Source organism: Serinus canaria, chromosome 2, assembly GCF_022539315.1.
Source record: "Serinus canaria isolate serCan28SL12 chromosome 2, serCan2020, whole genome shotgun sequence".
NCBI classification, from domain to species: domain Eukaryota; kingdom Metazoa; phylum Chordata; class Aves; order Passeriformes; family Fringillidae; genus Serinus; species Serinus canaria.
Window position 1 is genome coordinate 100,133,494 of NC_066315.1, and position 15,039 is coordinate 100,148,532.

At 43.1% G+C, this 15,039-nt stretch overlaps 1 long non-coding RNA gene across 1 annotated transcript; it reads right to left on the minus strand.

Moving 5' to 3' along the window:
• Positions 1 to 35: 35 nt before the first annotated feature.
• Positions 36 to 3,802, minus strand: LOC127059185 (uncharacterized). The gene is made up of 2 exons (XR_007776752.1): positions 1,059 to 3,802; positions 36 to 970 (listed from the first exon to the last, which is right to left on the minus strand). It is a non-coding gene; the product is annotated as an uncharacterized LOC127059185 (long non-coding RNA).
• Positions 3,803 to 15,039: the final 11,237 nt, after the last annotated feature.

Consider the following 15,039-nt stretch of genomic DNA (forward strand, 5'->3'; position numbering starts at 1 on the left):
CCATTCTCTTCAGCATTACTGCTTTCCATTGGATGAGAAAAGAAAGTGAAATCGATGACCTAATGTGCTACTTCATTTCTTATAACCCTTTAAAGACTCTGAGTAGTGTGTGCTTCTCTCTGCTCCCCATGACATGCTTTTTCCCATTTCGATGATTTAAGGCAACTCTTGTTTTGCTGTTTGCTGATATTCTTCTTCCAGTGTTTCAGGTATACAAAAATGTTTACATATTCCAAGTCACATTTTTACATCTAAGACGGGTTTTTTTTTTAAGTTCCCAAATATAGACATACATATGAGCTTGAGAAATGCCCTTTTTTCTTTTAAATTGCTATTATTAGTGAAACAAATGGCTCATTGCAGCATGAAGATTTACAATTGCAATGTAGGTTTCTTTCCATGTTAAAAAAAAAAATTGAGAAAAAAAAAAATTGAGTGGGTAGGGTATGTTAAAAGGATATACTTGTAGTTTTGATTCAGTAATGACTTAAAATAAAGCACATATTGCAAAGTCATTTTAGAAGTATTTTTTCCTCTGCCTTTTTACATGAAATGGGAAAAGTTTGACATTCTTCTTAATCTGTGACAAATAAATCTCTTTCTTGTAGTTAGCTGCTATTTATTATATGAATGATTAGTTAATCACCAGAAAGAAACTAACATAATTTGCTGGCACATTTTACTGCAGAACTTCATAAAACAGCACAACAAAATGAAGTTGAAACATACTCTGCTGAGTGCTTCCATGACAAATGCTGTCACATCCATTCTATACTGTGAAAACTAACACTTTGAGCACCTTGACGTGCACAAAATAAAAAATGCTTCATGATATTGTAACAATAAAATAATTTGATGACTGGAACTCACTGGAAGACAACCTGATTTCCTCTGAAGTGAAAAGGTGGCTGCTGATACACCCAGGCAGCATTTCCCCCTACAAAGTTTTGCTCCATTTCTTCCATAGGTCCTGTGAATGAAAATTGAATTATGCAGGGCAGCCCTGACATAGCGCTCAGGGTTGCTAAAATGTCTTTTATAGTTCGATGGATCCTCACCTGGGTGTTCAGTGATTTTAAGGAGACGAACACTGGAAGGAGAAGTGTGAAGGATGTAGTGTGTCTCTAAAGGTACCATCCAGCAGAACCATGCTGGCCACAGTTGGGCCCAGCTCCCTTCCTGGTTCCTTCTCTTCAACAGGCACTTCCTTTTTCTTGGGAAAAAATCTGTCTTCAGAATGAGCTGTACAGTTATTTGGGCTTTGCAAAAAATGTGCTGCTCTTTCTTTCGTGGATTGACCAAACTTTGAAAATAAAAGGATTCTTCTGTTGTTTTCTTTTTTTTTTTTTTTTTTTAATTTATTTATTTTTAAAACAGCCTATAGTCAAATCACTGATTTGGACTGGGTAGCTACCTGAAATGGGTGAGGAGTGTACCAGACCATCCTTTGAGCCCAGCTGTCCAGATAAAGTTGAACTGGCAGCCAATTTCCAGGGGCATTCTAGGTGGTCAGTCCTGGGACCAGTACCATCTAACATCTTTATTAACATCCTGGAGGACACCACAGAGTGCCCTTTCAGCAGTGTCTGGACTTCACTGAGCCTGGTCTGGGGAGGTTTGCAGTAACATGAGTGTGCCAGCTCTCTCCTGGGGCATGGGCTGGGCAGCTGCAACAGCCAGGGCAGGACTTCCTTGAAAGGCAGATCTCAGGCTGCTGGAGAAATTATCTGCCAGGTACTTCATGAACTCAGGCAAATGCAGCAAAGTCCTGCCTCTGAGGCAGACTAACCCCTTCAGCAATTCAGACTAGGTAGATGTGTTGGGAACAGCTTTAGAATAAAAAGAGAGAGGACCAGGGGTGGGAATTGCAGCGTGCCCTTGAGGCAAAGGAAACCAACAGCATACTGGGCTTTACTTACAGAATCACAGCTGAAAGCCAAGGAAATTCATTAGTCCCCTCTATTCAGCACTTGTGAGACCACATCTGGAGAACTGCATGGAGCTTTGGGGGCTCCAGTGCAAGAAAGATATTGATACACTGGACTGAGCAGGCAGCTGAGAGCACAACGAGTGAGGAGAGGTTGCAGGAGCTGGGCTTTCTCAGCCTCACAACAGAGAAGTCCCATGGAAAAGCTTGTTGGTGTCTACAGCTGCCTGATGGTGAGATAAGAAAAGCCAGTCTCTGCAGAACTGCATGATAGATCTGACTAAATAAACAGAAAATTGTTTTTACCACAAGGGCAATCAAAAACTGGAGCAAGTGCCCAGAGAATCTGTGAGATCCTCAGCCTTGGGGGTTTCCAAAACTTGGCTGGTCAAGTCCTAAGCATCCTGTTTTAAGTGGCCATGCTTTGGATTGTAGGTTTGATCTGAATCTCCTGATGTCCCTTGCAATCTGAATTATTTCACATTTTCAAGATCCTGTCAGAGATGCAAAGTATCCATCCTGTTGCTGTGCTTTCCAAGTCTATGGATGCATTAGCTCTCTTGTTCTGCCCATCAATAGTCTAGGCATAAATCCTTAAAGCAGGAGGAGAAGCAGATTTCAGCTGCAGTTTTGTTTTCCTTGGCTCTATATAGAAACCTGCATGTGCTTACGCAGGCAGTGGTGTGAGTTTGTAAGTCAGAGCAAGGACAAGTGCTTTGACAACACACCCAGCTGCACCACCAGGCATCCCAGAACTCTCTCATGCCTGTGTGAGGAGGCAAAAGGTTCAGTTTGCATTGTTTGTGTAATTAAAGCTTTCACAGTCTTCCCTGATTTGGGAAACAGGCTAATCCCTGGGTAGTTAATACAAATAGATAAATAAATAAATAGATAAATAAATAAAACTGTGGCTGCTCTGCCTGGCACTGTGTGATATTTAAACAGGGTTTCTATCTGGGTGCATATGGGCTATTTTAGATCAGGCTTTGTTTCTTCCTTCTTGAGGAAGGAAACCAGAGGATATCCAATGCTTTATTAAAAGCTTGGAGAAAGCAAGAGAAAAGCAACCTGGGAGCATGCAATAGAAAAGGCAAATTCCTGTTTAGCAGCCAAGGGAGCAGGACCTACAAGTGCAGTAGTGTGACTGCACCCATTGTTCTGAAGGGCTACAGGTTTTTTTAGGTTACATTAAGAGTTAAGGTGGACACATAAGACAGTAGAAAAAGAGCTGGAGAAGAAATAAGTATTCAGAATGATTCAGTGAGAATGATTCATCCTTCGATCCTGTGTTTCAAGTTGATAAAGTTCATGGTATGAGAAATCATTCACACCTTAGCTTCAAGATTTGTCTCAGGAATGTGCTGCACAAGTAGCAAGCCATGAAAGGGACCACCAAACATCTCTTCTTGCCTCTCCTGCAATGACAGGCACTTCCCAAGGCCAGTCCCACTGACTGCCATTTACAACTGTTATTAAAACAGAAATCTAATGAAAATCTAGTTTTCTTCGTAGCATCTTCTGCTACGAAGAAAACTAGTTGGACGCTGCCTGATGAACAGGGAGACTGCAGACTTTCCTTTCCTTTTAAGAGAATAGGACTTTCTTTTCTTCTTTAGAATAACTGGAGGATATTCAGGTATGAAGGAAACTACCCCTCTTCAATGTGCAGAAATTACTGATATGCGTAACAAAATACACAAAAAGAAAACACTAACCCTGTATTAGTCCCAGGCTCTGGACTCACCAGATCATAAGCTCAAACCAGGATTGTTTATCTAGAGAGACACACATCACAGACAGAGCTCAGATGTATTGTGACCATCTCTTCCTGCCTCCCCTCACCAGCAAGATCACACACAATCATTTCCCTGGTGTGGGGGGCCACAAATGAACCTATGAGGATCCCCTCCTAGCATAAAGCTCTCAGTGCTGTGGTTCCAACCCAAACCTCCTTCAAAGGCTTTCATGAGGTCATATAATTTTTCAGAGGGAATCTGGTCGTAGTGTGAGGAACCCGACACCTCCACAGGGCCTGAGGGAGCCAGCTGTGCTGCATGTGCTGCATTGCTGGACACCAGCTAATGCCTGCTCTGCCACTTAGCATCTTGCCTTGCACGTTCAAATACAACAAACACACACATACACATGGACAGTGTGCATCTGTGCATGTGTGTGTGTGTGTGTCTCTCTCTCTGTTTTTTAAGAGCACAATTTTGCTGTATTAGCTCTCATTAATATTTCAAGCTGTTGTCTCCTGCAGCTCGTGCTGGGGCAGAAGAGGAAGCTGCCAGCAGACACAGACGTGACCGTCAGACTCCGCAGCAAACATTCAGGGAAAGCACATTTTTAATGTTATGGCAGCAAGAGTGAGGTAATGCAGTTAAAATATTTATGAACCCTTTCAGCTGACATCTCCAAATACCTTGTAGAGCCCAAACTTTGGAGGTCAAGGCAGTGTATTAACTAGATATTCATCCAGCTGTAAAAAATTTTCCCTGTTTTAAACAATGCTGGGGACAGGAGGGAGGGAGAGAGGGGTGAATCACAGAGAGAAAAGAGAAAAGAGTTGTAAAGTTCATCACATATCAAAAGGAAACACATGGAACTTTTGGAAAAATTGAACTGTACCTTTCTCCTTTTCCCAGAGAGCCTTCTAAAGTTATCTTTTAAGGGTTCAAAATATTCTTCCTCAGAAAGGGTCACAAAATAAGGATGAACTCCAAATACTCCAGGCTTGATACAACACCATGTTACCTGGCCTGCAAAAAAGCAAGTGGGATCTGCAAAAGATGCCAATTTTTAATATTCTTATTCCATAGCTCACCATCATTTGAGCATGGTGCTTACAGCTGATAGCTTGAGACATGAGCAGCTGCTTGTGGTCTTGTTATACAAAGGGGAAGGGGAAAAAAAGAAAACAGATAAAGGAACAAATAGAGAAAAAACTTCAAGAAATGCTTCTATCTGCCAATTGCTCTGATGGACACATAAGCAAAGTAAATCACTTCAGATTGTTTCAATGGGGCCCCAAGAGGTCAAAAATCATCATTTTTGCATGGTTGGACACTGCTTGCTCTCTTCCTCTGTATGCCTACTGTGACCAAGGTGGCTTTCTCTGCTGGCCTCCATCCCTTGTCAGCAGGTTTTAGCTGTGCCACATCACAGATCCCCTTCCCTGTCCCCTAAAAATCTGCACAAGTTCCCAGCTGCCAGGGCTCTGACATAGACATCCCAATGCCAGCCAGCCCTGCCTCCTCCCCAGGTTCCAGCTAAAGTCCAGCCTCAAGCTCTCTCTTGCACAGGTAGGCTCCCACTCCTGCACTAGTACAAGGCACAGGGAGGCACCAAAGGCTCAACTTTGGAATGGCACAATTGTACTCCCACCCCAATAAAAACCACAACAAAAAAACTAAGGAAAGCTCTAGCAGAGCTGAAAGTACTTCATTGCAAAACAAAATGACTGAAGGTTATTTGTGAGCAAGGAGACTAAATGCATTTTCAGATGGCTTTTTGAATCATCCTACTATCTGATGTTTGTCTATCTGAGCTGTTTCTTTCACAGTACTCAGCAAGCCCATCTGGTGCTTAGCTCATGATGTATGGATTCAAAACATATCCTTAGTACTTTGTTGATGAAGTTATATTTCTCCTGCTTGTTTTGCTTAGACAAGACTCTACAGCCATTCCACCAGGTTTGTGGGATTTATGTAGCTATGTCAACTGCTTTCAGGTAAAAAAAAATCAAAAAACTTATTGGTGGTGGTCTTGTTTGGGGTCCAAAGGAGAGGAAGGGCACTGGTCTCCACTGGGGTTTCTGACAGACTTTGCTGTGCTGGAGCAAAAAGTGGATGCATTTCTCATTTTCCCTGCTCCAGCCATCCCTTTGCTTTTCAGCTGACCAAGCAGAGATCCAGACAGCCCCAGGTCTCCTTCCAAATACATCCAGGGAGGTGCTCCCTATGCTGAACACTTTCCCACGTCTCCTGGGCAAAGCTAGAGTCACCAACCAAAGTGGCCAGCCCCTAACAGAGAGTGCCACCTTCCAGTGAGCTCTGTAGGGAACACCTCTGAACCAAATGTCCTGGCTGTAGCCTGGGGACCAATTTCAACATCTGCAGTCTAAAGCACAGTGCCTTTTTCCCTGTGGCCAGGCTTTTTGATACCCATGCACTGAGCTCAAGCTCCTTGACATTAAATAAAGAGCAGGGCATGCAGAGCAGTGAAAAGAGCATTTTCCCAGCCAGCAGCCTCTGAGGGATACATTGGAGCATTTCCCTGCAGCTCAGCACAGAGCACTGAGGTTTCCTCCACTTCCAGCTACAAGAGTATCAACTACAGGAATAAGGATGAAAGGATTTGGGGAAGCATGCTGTCTACACAACCAACTGAAAATGGCCAAACCTATCCTAGGGCTCAGTGACTCAGGAAAGAGCTTTTCTGCCTTTCAGGTCAGGAGCTGAATAAGTGCAAAGAAACTGACAGAGGAATTAACTTCTCTAAAAGGGATCTGTAGAGGATGTACCCATTTTGAAGTTTTTCCTTATTAGTCATGCACTGGCTCCCAAACATGTAAATAGCTGTAAGCCTTCTTTACTACAACTTTTCATCTTGCAGTGTTAATATGGGTCACACAGGAAAGAGAAAACAAGAATTCTGTTTGCATTTGGGGCTGCAGTTCAACATGATATCTGGAAGATAAAAGAAAAACACACACATACACATACCTATTCTGATGGTCACTTGTTGAAGAGAAGCCTTAGTCATTTGGCAGCAGCCCAGAATGATTTAATACTTATTTTCATGCTTTCTATATGGTTGAGGACAAAGAAGAACATGCATGAAGAAGATCATGCATACCTGAACTGGGGCATCTCTTTCCACTGAACCATGCAAGGGGCCAAAGTATTAAACAAGGGAGCTAAAGGATAAAGCTAAAGCTGTGCATGTGAATATATTCACCCAAATACAGTTCTCAGCCCTACTAGTTTTAGACATCTGGCGAAGTTTTCCATTATTCTCATTGTCCAACTTAAAGGTAAACACAGAGCAATGTGCGATTTCACTCATCTCAAATCACATTGGCACAATTTCTGGAATACTATGGCAACAGGTAATATGGAAAATTGATGCAAGGGTGACCAGACATGAGGGATTGTTAAAGAAAAACCACCAGTTTTAACTCTGTGAAATAAAATCAAATGCAACCAGTGGTGTTTACAGAAATGTGTTTTCAGTTTCACCTGGCAACACCTACTTCCAAAACCATTCCTCTTTCACTATTACAAATTCATCTGGAAGGTCCACAAAACAGAGAGGTTAGCCAGCTCTCAGTGCACTGCATCTTGCTGCTGATTAGGAACTGAACCTTTTTGTTTCCCCTCATCAGTTTTCCCAGCCTGTACTTATGAAACCTATCAGGATGGATCCAAATAGATCAAGGACTGTTGTAGCTAATCAACAGCACGATTTGGCTGCATTTCACCAAGATTCAGACACTGTGACTCAGCCTGAGCCAACACTCTAGTTTATGACTTTGAAAACCTGCTTCCCATGGTTGAGTTTAACCTACAGATGAAACCCACCCTTTTTTGCCTGTATAACTCCTAACTAACATAAGTGCCACAAAAACAAGGCAGCAGTAAAGAGGAAATCAGAGGAGGGAGAGTTTTAGAGAGGATGATTTAGGGATGGCTATTAGAGATGACAAATGCAGCTGCACCTACACATAGCAGACAAGGGCTCTACATTGCACCTGCTCCTTTTTAACCCAACACATGCTGTGCATGGAAGGGTGGTGTATCATTTTGCTGTGGCAGCAGATCACTGCTACAAAGGCTCCAAGACTGAGGGAAGGCACACCTCTGTCCCAAGTGCATCTGATTTTCACAAAGGCAGATACTACCAGATTCCGTCCTTTATGCCACTTAAAAAGCCATCCGTAAATGATTATGCTGTTGATATAACAATTAAAACATTTGCTTGCAGGCATTTATAGCCTCTTTCAATTTATAACGGAATAGTCAGATTGAGAAATTAGATTCACAGAAGTCAAAAAGTCCAAAGTATGGATTCCCAAAGCAATTGTAACTTACATCCCATTTTCATATGAAATCAAAGGGAATTGGTTTGGATGTCAAGAGCAGTACCACCCAAGTTTTAATCTTTTAAATCTTCTTTGGTTTTAAGTAGACTCTTTCAGCCAGTGGAATGGGAACTGATCTCTGAACCATGGTGCAAGCATCTGATTATTTCTGTTTCTGGAAAATATGCCTTTACCTTCCCCCTCTCTCACAAACAGTTACCAGCCAGTAAACAAGAGGGGCAAAGTTCCCAGTATCTGCTGCACAAGCCCATGCCCTCTGCACAGAACCACGTCCTGCAGCTGCAGAGAAACAGTTAAAAAAAGGATCAGAAACCACACTGAGCCATTGTCAGTGAGTAAACCATTTCTGCTGGTACACTATTACACAGCTGGCCCTCCATCATGTACACTTCCTGAAAAACATCCACACCAGGGGAAAAAAAAGAAACTCTCTACAGAAAGGATGGCTATGAGACATGACTGTACTGCATTTACTAAGAATGTTTTATCAAGCATAAAATCTGACTCCTTCCGGCAGTGGTCACTTGCACAAGTTTCCAGACTTTTACTATCAAGATTAAGTGCCATTCAATTCCAAGCCATAGGAAATGTTTACCCTGATCAATCCAAAGATCTAAAACAGGGGTCACCACACATTCCCTATGACATCCTTCCTTCCACAAGCTCTCCTTCCACTTCTGGTGTTCTCTGGGCTCCTCAGTGGGATACAGCTTGTGGAGCAAACCTACACTTAATGCTGTTTCCTAACCCCAGATCTGGTCTCTGGAAGCAATATAAAACATTAAACAGTGTTAGGAAATAAGTAAGAATAGGCAGAGTTTTGGAGTGTTTAAGAGTTCCCATCTTCAACTGCCTAATATATAGCTTTAGAGAGGATGGAACCAGACTCTTCTCCAAGGTGCACAGTGATGGAACAAGAGGCAGCATTCACAAGTCCCAACACATATTCCCATTAGATATAAGAAATATTTTTTTTTAACTACAAGGGATAAAGAAACTTGTGGGGTCTCTGTCCTTAGAAACGTTAAAGTGCAGCACCGTGCTGTGAAACTCTTCTACTTTGCTCTCCTTGACCACATCAGACTCTATTTTTAAAGATGTCTGAAACACACATGATCTCCTGGTTATTTCTTCAACCTTTGTTCCCGTGGAGAGTGCTGGTTGCATTTAGGATGTAGCTATTACTTCTTCAATCCATCCGTGTGCTTATTACAGATGATAAAATATCTGAGGGTGGTTTGGAAATGGAGTTCCACTTCTGTCAAAAACAACGCTGGGGTGAAACTTTATTACTGACTAAATGCTTCAGGATTCAGCAACCAAAGCAGATGCTGCAGCCCACCCCAAAAGTTTTACAGGCACTGCTCTTTCTGACAGTCTTCTCATGCCTCTCCCTTCCTTTCCCCGTCCTTCATGAATATTGGCTTGGAAGGTGGGATGTGAAAAGAGGGAGCGGGAAAAAGTTATTTTTGGCTGTCAACTTTTTATGGCATGCCTGTCCCATAAAACTCTTCAGAGCTGTGTATCTCACCCCAGGCCTGAAGGAAACCAGGTCTGAAATGGCAGAGAAATTTCTCTGTGAGACACAAGCTGTCCAGCTGCCAGCCAGTAGCAATAACGTCCCAAAGCACTGACCTGCTCAGGGCCTTGAGCCAGCAAAACGCAGGCAAGGAGAGCCCAGGGATATAAAGTGCTTATAAACCCACTGGATGCTAAAGCCCACATTCATCTCTGAGGTGAAATTCCCTCAACAGGAGCTTTCCTTGACTTGAAAGGGCTGAGCTCAGCGCTTGCCCCGTGCAGGGCAGCAGTCTAGACACGCCGGCGTGGGCGGTGGGGAGGGGGCTGGCAGGGGGAGCTGCCTCCTGCTCTCTGCCAGGAGCCTCCTCCGCCCCTCCTCTGCACTGCCACCACAGCCAAAGCTGGGACACTCCTGTGCCTGCATGGCCCTTGTCTGAGCAGCCAGACACAGCAGCACTACAGGGAACACGGGAGCCTCCTCAGAACTGACTCGGGGAGGGTGAAGTATAATTAACTAGGTGCCATGATTGCATAGCACATCAAGAATTGTCTCTCTCTTCATATCTTCAGTGCCCGTCAAAAGCAAGATCAAGACTCCTAAAAAGTTCTTTGGAGGCTGTTATGGCACTGATTCTCAACACATTGTTTAAAAGCTTGAAGGCTGTTTACTTAAAGTATCTAACACAGGTGGAAGACCTTGAAAAGAAATGGATTTTAGGGAGCAGGTCCATGATGTAATTTGTCCTTTTTTAGTTATTTTTTTCTTTTTTTTCAAACAGAGCCATTCATGTTAACTGAATTAGCACATATGCCTCTCCAGACACCATTCAGCACCTAATCAAGTGGTAGGATTATAAATACCATGTGCTGCAGCAGTGTCTGAACCTCAGTTGTTGAAGGTTAGATTGTCTTTATAGCTTTGCACCACTGGGACCAAAAAAATTGCATCAGGTAAGCAGTGATTTCATCGCATCAGGCAAATGCCACACAGAAAATAAAGTTTACAGAAAATGTGGAACTTGTGAGTCATGCAAAACAACCTTTCTGCTCTGCTACTTCAGTAACATACGGCAGAAGTTACTTCTGAACTGCTGAATTACAAGTGAAATGAAGAGGTAGCATTTGAAGGTAAGCAGATCCCTGCCTAGGTAAAGCTGGGAGGCAGATACAGCCTCTCCAAACTAGAGATCAACTTTCCTAATTGAATGAGTAGGAGATGTTAGAGGGAGGCAAAGGGAAAGATGGATATGGATTTCACCTGTGATGGCTGCATGCTTTTGAAATAACCTTGACAGAATAATTAAATGTAATTTAGAGAGGGAAATGATTGTTTATAGATGTATTACAATAACAAGGGAAAAAGCAGATCTTCAGCATTCTGAAGATAGGCAACTCCCCCAAAGAGGAATGAATGAGCAACAAGGAAAGTAGACATTGCTGGATGATGTGTCTCTTTATTTTCAAGTGGATCCCAGAGATCACCTAGCTGAGTTAAGAATCACTCCCTGGATTTCTAGGACCTTAACAAAAAGGCTGGGACTGACAAGAGATGCCCAGATCTCCTTTTTGGACAAGCATTTTTCCAGGGCTAGTAGAGGCAGTTAGTTGCCCACTCTCCTGGCTTACTTAACTTTCAGGCTTCCTCTCAGAGCCAACAAGTCTGTGCAGCCAGATCATGCCCTGACTGAGATAAAAAAAGATCAGAAGGGCTCATGTGAAGGTGAAATAGTAGAGCTGCTCCTAGCTAAAGCCAACTGGACAGGTTAGCCCAATGCCTGCATAAAGCAATCAGCATTGTCTTGCAGGGAGCACAGGGAAAGTGATCCAAGCACCAGCCAGACCTTCCCATAAAACACACCAATCAATGGGAGCGTGAGACATGCACACACAGAAGGAAAGACAAAGAAAGGGTGGAGGAATGGAATCAGCCAAGATCAGAAGGCAATGGCACAAACCAGTACTTTCGAAAGGCAAAAAATGAATGCAGATTTAAGAAGGCTATGAAGAGACTTTGTTTTGGAAGTCCTGTCATAGAATCATAAAACCAGTTAGTTTGGAAAAGACCTTTACTATTGTCGAGTCCAACCATTAACCCAGAGCTGCCAAATCCACCACTAAACCATGTCCCCAGGGGCTATATCTACACATTGTTTTGAACACTTCCAGGGATGATGACTCCACCACTTCCTTGGGCATCCTATTCCAATGCCTGACAACCCAAATTTTTCCTAATATCCAATCTAAGCTTCCTCTGGCACAACTTGAGGCTGTTTTCTCTTGTCCTGTCACTTGTTACCTGGGAGAAGAGACTGACCCCCAGCTCACCACAACCTTCTTTCAGGTAGTTGAAAATACAAGCACCTCTGAAGAAGTTGCATTGTACAGTCTGGTAATTGATATTGCAGTGACTTTTAGCCCATGAACTTCTGTATTTTGGATCTCTCTCCACTGTCAGGTACTACTTTGCACATTTTCACATTCCAGCAGCTGTTATATTTTCTTTAGCATTCAGCCTTCTTCAGCTTTCATCACCAGGATCTGTAGTCTGTTTTAGAGCTGATCTGGCAGAGAAATCCACAATGAAAAACTTTGTGCAAGAGCGCCCTAAGATCTCCAGGTCTTATGAGTTTGGAAGACTTCCAGCCCTCTCCCAGGGATTTCCCAGTTCACACTCAAAGAATTTTCAGACAATTGGACAGACATTAAATAAAATTTAACTCCCTAAATCCCCAGGGGCTGGAATAGAAAGGGAAAAATATATATAGGTTTAGGCTGATGAATAATTATACAACATAGAGAGAAGAGCCCTGGAGGAATAGTGGAATTTGCTGCTGTCACAGCAGGATGGCTGACTCCAGCTCAGCTGTGGTCATAAGCAGCTTGCTGGGCCTCAAGGTGCTTACAGGAGAAAACCACAACACTTGCTGTAGGAACCTTGAGCTCTCAGATAAATTGGAGGGGTAGTGGGGAAGTGTCACTTCAGATTTAAATCTCACTTCTGAGGGAAGAAGTGTTAACAGCAGTCTTAATTAGGAAAAAAGGCAACTATATGAGAGCCTTCAGCAGTGAAATCCCCCTCCAACGAGTTGCCTTTGTAGCAGAGTCTGTGCAATCTCCCCCATTAGATTCTGTATGTAGCCACCAGGAAACAAGAAGATTCACAGCCATGTAGCACAGCTGGTAAAAAAAAACATTTAAAACTTACTCATATGCGTCATCCCATGGCATATAGGAGTGATCCTCCATTAAGTAATTGTTGTATCAGCTAATGCAATGCATATATTTGTATATTTTACATATAACCACATACATTGAATAGATACTGTGCATAGATTCATTACATTAGCAGGTTAACAGTATTGGGGTTTTTTTTCAGCAAAAGCAGACCCTTAAGAATTTGTGATTAAAAGAAACCAAACTCAGATGCTCCCCCAAGGCAGATTGCTTAGGACATACTTAAGAATATCATGGATGGGCTGAGTCTACTTGGTACCTGGCACCTTTTTTTGGGAGAATCCCAAACAGGAGCATTTCAGAGCAGTCCCTGCTCCAGGGTCCCATGTCAGCAGCAGCTAGCCAACAGCTGGTTCTACCCAGACCAGGAAAGCAAGATCCAGGTAATGCACTGAAAGATTGCAAGCTTGCAGAGTCCCACATCTGCTACTTTTCCAAAAGATGCAGATACCACAGAGATACAGAATCTTCACTGCAAAGAGTCAGTATCCAAGGTCAACTTGGACACACTCAGTCTTCACAGGAAAGATTCAGTCTCCAAGTTGTTCTAGATTGCAAGGCAAGATGTATTCTATTACCATCCATATGGTAGTTGTCTGGTGTCAAGCTGACTTTATCTCTCTCCCTGAGTGATCAAAATCACCCCTCCCTCAGCAGGGGACATCTGCTGATAACAGGCTATTGAATGTCACTGCATGACTGACAAGAACTATAGCATCCCATTGTGAGATGCTCTGCCCAGAGGGAGGAGCCAAGCATTGCTACCCAGATATAATCTGGAGATTCTGAAACACCAGCACAGCTTTTCTCCACTAGATTTCCCAGAGGAACAGCAGCTGCTTCTAATTCCATGGATCTGTGGAGGAAGAATATACCCTTTCTCTACAGGACCCCCCTGCTCCAACAGAACCACACCTGACACTTCAGGAAGACTGCAGCCACTTTTCCAACTGGACTTCTACCAAAACCCTGACCAACAGGGTGTCAGGTTGAGTTCTGACTCTGTCAGTGTTGTTACTAGAACAACAGTGCATGTTGTATTGTAAATAAAACACGTATTGCATTGTTTTGTTTTATCCTTTTATTTTTTCCCCCCTTCCCTATTAAAGAACTGTTATTTCCTGCTCCCATATTTTTTGCCTGAGAGCCGCTTAATTTAAAATTCATAGCAATTAGGAGGGGTGGAGAGGGTTTGCATTCTCCATTTCAGGGGAGGCTCCTGCCTTCTTTAGCAGGCACCTGTCTTTCCAAACCAAGACACAAGGTCAACTCCACAAGCCTGTGTATAGCCATCTCTGCCTGGAGTGCCCAGCCCTACAGCTTCTGGTGGCCACAAAGCAGTAACAAGGACTCTGCACAAAGGCAAGTCTCCCCAAAATCTCCCATCAGACCTGCTCCCTTTCTTCTCTGTCAGTTAGTGCACAGAAACAGATCTCTATGGCTCTCTGCCATGCAAGGAAGGCATCGTGGCCTCTCCTCCAGCATGGTTCAGCCCTACCACAATCCAGCTGGAGAGAGTTGTGACACCTCTACAACCAAGCACAGTGCAGAGCAGATCAGCACAGTCTTGGACCAAGCAAGCACAGCAGCCAACTTTCCAGATGGTCTCAGGTTTAACAGGAGGCACTGCAGCTGCTAGGAAGGGTTTGCTGGCTGAATAAAAGAATATGATGCTTGGCTTAAAAGAAGTCAGCTGAAGCAGGGTGATGAAGGCAGCCTGTGCAATAGTGAGAGGCTGCAGTACAGCTCAGAACTGATGGATTGCAGGTCTGTTTTCATCAGTCTCGCGGCTCTGCACAATATAGGATAAAAGAATACTTGGTTGCAAACATCACTGCAAATGGGAATTCACTGGAGAGTGCTGCCATGTTCTTGGTCACATCATAACCAAGACTGCTGCTAACACATTTTCCCTCAGAGGAAAAACAGGGGAAAAAAAACCAAAAAAGCAAATCCTAAACAAACCATTCCAGTGTTATTACTTTAATTTAATGCAGAACTAGAAACCACATCCACACAGTAACAACACACAAATCTAAGTGATACTGAAATGCAGGAGCTTGTCAACAAACAGAAATTCATACAGAAGCTTTAGCTTTTAGTTTTTACAATAATAGACTGTAGTGACTAACATCTCCAGGTTTAAAAGCCTAAAACAAGTGATAAACACATCATCTCAAATAAAATAAGCCTGTTAATCTGGAGAATGAAGTACATCAATTTAACTTCCTTCATGAAACAACAATCTACATGC